Here is a 7,160-nt window from a genome sequence, read left to right as displayed (position 1 = left end):
GCCCTTGTTTGGGACTCTAACTTGCATGATTTGAATGGAACTAACCCGGACTGACGCTGTTTTCAGCAGAATTGCTATGGTGTTATTTATGTGTAGAAACAAAAGTTCTCGGAACGACCTGAAACTTCACGGAACATCTATTTGGAAATAATAAAAAATCCTTGCAAAAGATGAAGACCAGGGGGGCCACCACCTGCCCACGAGGGTGGGGGGCGCGCCTGCCCCCCTAGGGCGCGCCCCCTACCTCGTGGGCCCCCTGGAGTTCCTCTGACCTCAACTCCAACTCTATATATTTGCTTTCGGGGAGAAAAAATCGGAGAGAAGAATTCATCGCATTTTACGATACGGAGCCGCCGCCAAGCTCTAAAACCTCTCAGGAGGGCTGATCTGGAGTCCGTTTGGGGCTCCGGAGAGGGGAATCCGTCGCCATCGTCTTCATCAACCATCCTCCATCACCAATTTCATGATGCTCACCGCAGTGCGTGAGTAATTCCATCGTAGGCTTGCTGGACGGTGATGGGTTGGATGAGATTTATCATGTAATCGAGTTAGTTTTGTTAGGGTTTGATCCCTAGTATCCACTATGTTCTGAGATTGATGTTGCTATGAATTTGCTATGCTTAATGCTTGTCACTAGGGCCCGAGTGCCATGATTTCAGATTTGAACCTATTATGATTTCATCAATATATGAGAGTTCTTGATCATATCTTGCAAGTCTATAGTCACCTATTATGTGTTATGATCCGGCAACCCCAAAGTGACAATAATCGGGACCACTCCCGGTGATGACCGTAGTTTGAGGAGTTCATGTATTCACTATGTGTTAATGCTTTGGTCTGGTACTCTATTAAAAGGAGGCCCTAATATCCCTTAGTTTCCATTAGGACCCCGCTACCACGGGAGGGTAGGACAAAAGATGTCATGCAAGTTCTTTTCCATAAGCATGTATGACTATATTCGGAATACATGCCTACATTACATTGATGAATTGGAGCTAGTTCTGTGTCACCCTAGGTTATGACTGTCACATGATGAACCGCATCTGGCATAATTCTCTATCACCGATCCATTGCCTACGAGCTTTCCATATATTGTTCTTCACTTATTTACTTTTCCATTGCTATTGCTATCATCACTACAAAATACCAAAAACATTACTTTTGCTATCATTACCTTTTGCTACCGTTACCACTACTATCATATTACTTTGCTACTGAATACATTGCTGCTGATATTAAGTTTCCAGGTGTGGTTGAATTGACAACTCAGCTGATAATACTTGAGAATATTCTTTGGCTCCCCTTGTGTCGAATCAATAAATTTGGGTTGAATACTCTACCCTCGAAAACTGTTGCGATCCCCTATACTTGTGGGTTATCAAGATTATTTTCTGGCGCCGTTGCCGGGGAGCATAGCTCTATTCTTTGAGTCACTTGGGATTTATATCTCTTTATCATTATGAAGAACTTGAGAGATCAAAAACCAAGATTTATCCCTTAACTACGAGGGGAGGTAAGGAACTGCCATCTAGCTCCGCACTTGATTCACCTTCTATTTTGAGTAAGCTTGCGACACCTAAACCTGCTTCTGCTATTCGTTCTGATATGTCGGATGTTATTGATGATGCCACTTCTACTATGCATGATACTTATGATGAAACTACTTCTATGCTTGATACTACTGTGCCACTTGGTGAATTTCTTGATGAACAACTTGCTAGGGTTAGAGAGAATGAAAATATTGAATCTGATAATATTGATGAAAGTGATGATGAAGACTTGCCCGTTATTCCTAAGGGTAATGTTTTTGATAAAGAAGCTTCTTTAGCTATTTTAGATTGCAAAGATAGTTATGAACTTAAGAGGTTATTAGCTAAATGGAATAAGCAATCTCTAAATGCTAGGATGAAACCTAACCCTGCTTTTGCTACTTCACCTGTCTTTGTTACTGATAAGGATTATGAATTCTCTGTTCATCCTGATATAATTACTTTGGTTGAATTTGATCATTTTCATGGCTATGAATCTGAAACTGTTGTGGCACATCTTACTAAATTAAATGATATAGCCACCCCGTTCACTAATGATGAGAGAACTCGTTACTTTTATATCTATAAAATATTTCCGTTCTCATTAAAGGGTGATGCTAAGATATGGTTTAATTCTCTTGATCCTGATTGTGTCCGTAGTCCCCAGGATATGATTTATTACTTCTCTGCTAAATATTTCCCAGCTCATAAGAAACAAGCTGCTTTAAGGGATATATATAATTTTGTGCAAATTGAAGAAGAGAGTCTCCCACAAGCTTTGGGGAGGCTTCTCCAATTACTTAATGCTTTGCCTGATCATCCTCTTAAGAAAAATTAAATACTTGATATCTTTTATAATGGACTAACCGATGCCTTCAGAGATTACCTGGATAGTTGTGCTGGTTCTGTTTTCAGGGAAAGAACGCCGGATGAAGCTGAAATTCTATTGAACAATATGTTGACAAATGAAAATAATTGGAGACTTCCTGAGCCAGCTCCTGAGCCTATTCCTAAACCAACTCCAAAGAAGATGGGTATTCTATTTCTCAGTCCTGAAGATATGCAAGAGGCAAAGAAATCTATGAAAGAAAAAGGTATTAAAGCTGAAGATGTTAAGAATTTACCTCCTAATGAAGAAATACACGGTCTTAATTTACCGCCTATTGAAGAAACATATGATCTTAATCCATTACCTATTGAAGAAGTACATGGTCTTGATAACCCGACACAGGTAGTAAAGGTAAATTCTCTCTATAGATATGATAAAGCTGAAATCCCATTTACTAAGTTTGCTAGTCCATGCTTAGATGAGTTTGATAAATTTATGGTTAAGCAAGAAGATTTTAATGCTTAATTTGGTAGACAGTTGAGATACAATTCAAGTATGCTTGAACACTTGGGTGATTATATGGATAATGTTAAAGGTGAACTTAAACTTATTAGTAAACATGCTTCTATGGTTACCACTCAAGTAGAACAAGTACTTAAAGCTCAAAGTGATTTGCTCAATGAATTGAATAGTAAGAATAATGATAACGTTGTTAGAGTTATGACTAGAGGTGGTAGAATGACTCGGGAACCTTTATATCCTGAAGGCCACCCTAAGAGAATTGAGCAAGATTCTCAAAGAAATAATGTGGATGCACCTAGTCCTTCTAATAGGAAGAAAAAGAAAAATGATAGGACTTTGCATGCTTCTAGTGAACCTATTACTGAAACACCTGAGAATCCAAATGATATTTCTATTTCTGATGCTGAAACACAATCTGGTAATGAACCTGAAACTAGTGATAATGTTAATGATAATGTTCATGATGATGCTCAACCTAGTAATGATAATGATATAGAAATTGAACCTGCTGTTGATCTTGATAACCCACAATCAAAGAATCAACGTTATGATAAGAAAGACTTTGTTGCTAGGAAACATGGTAAAGAAAGAGAACCATGGGTTCAGAAACCCATGCCTTTTCCTCCAAAACCATCCAAGAAAAAGGATGATGAGAATTTTGAGCACTTTGCTGAAATGATTAGACCTATCTTTTTGCGTATGTGATTAACTAACATGCTCAAAATGAATCCTTATGCTAAGTATATGAAAGATATTGTTACTAATAAATGAAAGATATCGGAAGCTGAAATTTCCACCATGCTTGCTAATTATACTTTTAAGGGTGGAATACCTAAGAAACTAGGAGATCCCGGTGTACCAACTATACCATGCTCCATTAAAAGAAACTATGTTAAAACTGCTTTATGTGATCTTGGAGCCGGTGTTAGTGTTATGCCTCTCTCTTTATATCGTAGACTTGATTTGAATAAGTTGACACCTACTGAAATATCTATGCAAATGGCTGATAAATCAACTGCTATACCTGTCGGTATTTGTGAGGATGTGCCTGTTGTAGTTGCAAACGTTACTATTTTAACGGACTTTGTTATTTTTGATATTCCTGAGGACGATAGTATGTATATTATTCTTGGAAGACCCTTTTTGAATACTGCAGGGGCTGTTATTGATTGCACTAAAGGCGATGTCATTTTTCATGTTAATGGTAATGAGCATACGGTACACTTTCCGAGGAAACAACCTCAAGTTCATAGTACCAACTCTATTGGAAAAATTCCATCGATTATATTTGGAGGTTTTGAATTTCCTCTTCCTACTGTCAAGAAGAAATATGATATTCTTATTATTGGGGATGTGCATATCCCCGTTGAGGTAACATAGTGTTATTTGAAATTTCTCCGATTCCATGTTATTCGGAATGAGTTCGTTAACAAGACTTGATCAACCTTGTTAGTGGATTCCTTTTGATGAGCATGAGATGGATGAAACCAGAAGGCACAACTCTCTGTACCCTCCTTTTACTTTCTGTTATTTATATTAAATAAAATAAAATTAGTATTTTCTATCTGTTATCTGATTATCCGTTCAATATAAGAATACCCTGAAAATAAAAGTTCTCCAAATGCCCTAAAATTTAAATATGATTTTTTCTAAAATATTTGAGAATATTTGACACTAAGAACACAATAGGGGGTCATCCACCTGGCCACGAGGGTGGAGGGCGCGCCCCCTGCCTCGTGGGCCCACGGTGGCCCTCCTCCACTTATTCCTGCACCCACACACTCCTTCTTCCTCCCACAAACATGAATATCCACCTCAAACCCGAGTCCAAGCTCATTTTGCTGCCATTTTCGATCTCCTTGCTTAAAGCACCTCTCACAAAACTGCTTGGGGAGATTGTTCCTTGGCATGTGACTACTCCATTGGTCCAATTAGTTTTTGTTCTAGTGCTTTATTCATTGCAAATTTGTGCTGCTTAGGTGACCCTGTTCTTGAGCTTGCATGTCAAATTTATATGGTCAAAAGTAGTTTGATGCATGATATAGGCTCTAGGCACTTGTAGGAGTAGTTGCTATCAATATTATTGAGTTTGGTTCACTTTTATTTTGAAGTTACTAAAAATTTCAGAAATTTTTCAGAGCAAGAAATATGTTTAGGAAAATGTACCAAGGTGGCTCTTCAAGGAAACAAGAGTCTAGGCTTGCAATGCATGATGTTGATGATGAGCAACCAAGAGACGCTCCAGTGCGTCCTTGTGAATGGCCTTCGGAAACTTTCTGGATCGAGCGGGAATTAAGGAAGAATTTAACGCATATTTGTGTAACGCTGATCTTGTGAGCTTCGAGGAAGAAAAGTGTTGCCAGTATCACTATCTCACTAGTTCCTTTGTGAGGAGGTTTGAATTTTCATCTTCACGTAATTCTCCAACTGTCTTGTTTGATCTTTATGAAAATTCTTACACTATGGACTTAGAGGATTTTACCACTACTTGCAAACTTCCACAGTGGGGTAGTATCAGGGAACCTCGCAAATCTAAATTTAGAGATTTTCTTGCTAGTATAACTGTGGGGGAATCTAGAGATATAACACAAGCTACCATAGGGAGCATTCACTTTACTGCTATACATTATTTTGCTCTCTTCATAGGTAGATGCATTAATGGTAAAGATGAAGCATGTCATATGTGTGTTCCTGACCTCAGTATTCTTAGGAGTGCCGTGTTAGGAGACAAATCTTATAATTTGGGAGCCATTGTTGCACGTAGGTTGCATATTAATAGATTTAATGGAGATTTCTTTGGTGGAATTTATGCAACCCGCTTAGCTGATTTTCTTGGTGTAACTATACGTAATGATGATATTGAATTACCTCCTGCTTACCTAGACTTTAATGCTATGGTTCACCACCAGTTTGTCAAGAGGAATGAATCACCTCTCCAATATCGTTTAATCTTTTACAGACGTCATGATGTCCGTATTGCTCTCCCTGCTCCTGCCTTCTTTGATTATCAGGCAAAAGGAAGATATGTTATCACCAGAGAGGAGGCAGATGAGTACGAGAGGAGGGCGGAGGCCGCTCGTCGCCATGCTGCGGCTCAGGAGGCAATAGCCGCTGCATCGCAGTACGACCCCAACTATTACTATGGATATCCGCCAGGCCAACCGTGGCCATAGACCAACTTAGGCCAAAAGCCTAAGCTTGGGGGAGTACGTATTTCCCACCGACATTACATTCATGTTCACACACTCATTGCTAGATGTCGGTGCTCATACTTTTTCATTGTATCATCCATGCTAGTTTATTTCCCTTTTTATGCTTTCTTCTTGTGTGTTTAATAAACCTTAAGAAAAACAAAAAAAATAGTTATAGTTTTTAATTAGTTTACTTTCCATGCTTGTAGTAGTAATAAAAAAGAAAACCCAAAAAGATTTCATGTTCTTCTTTTGCTTGTTGGGAGCTTTCCCGTGTAAATAGTTTTATTTCTTTTCTTTTCTTTGGGGGTCGATAGGAGAAGACCATGATTAAATTGTTGAAGTAGCTCTTATATGCATTATTGTTGATCTGACAAAAGAGCCCATATTGCCTTATCTTCTCCTGTTTATTGAATGCTTGCAGATTCCAGCTTAGTCCAATGCACGTGCACTATTATTATTCACACTATTTGGTCGTGCAAGTGAAAGGCAATTATGACGATATATGATGGACTGACTGAGATGAGAAAAGCTGACATGAACTCGACCTCTCTTGTTTTTGTAAATATGATTAGTTCATCGTTCCTGATTCAGCCTATTATGAATAAACATGTTTGCAATGACAACTAGAGATCATAGTTTCTTGTGCCATGCTTGATTAGCTAGGAGTTTATAATGGTTTACCTTGCATGCCAACATGCTATTAAAATGGTTGTGATGTGGTATGATAGGGTGGTATCCTCCTCTGAATGATTTAAGTGACTTGACTTGGCACATGTTCACGCATGTAGTTGAAACAAAATCAACATAGCCTTCACGATATTTATGTTCATGGTGGATTATATCCTACTCATATTTGCATTCGGTGTTGATTAATTTTAATGCATGTCCATGATTGTTGTCTCTCTCTAGCTGGTTGCTTCCCAGTCTTTTGCTAGCCTTCACTTGTACTAAGCGGGAATACTGCTTGTGCATCCAACTCCATAAACCCCAAAGTTAATCCATATGAGTACACCATACCTACCTATATACGGTATCTACCCGCCGTTCCAAGTAAATTTGTATGTGCCAAACTCTAAACCTTCAAAT

This window comes from Triticum urartu, chromosome 1A (genome assembly GCF_056163025.1).
Source record: "Triticum urartu cultivar PI428250 chromosome 1A, HENAU_Tu73, whole genome shotgun sequence".
Lineage (NCBI taxonomy): Eukaryota > Viridiplantae > Streptophyta > Magnoliopsida > Poales > Poaceae > Triticum > Triticum urartu.
Note: the sequence above shows the minus strand (reverse complement) of the source record.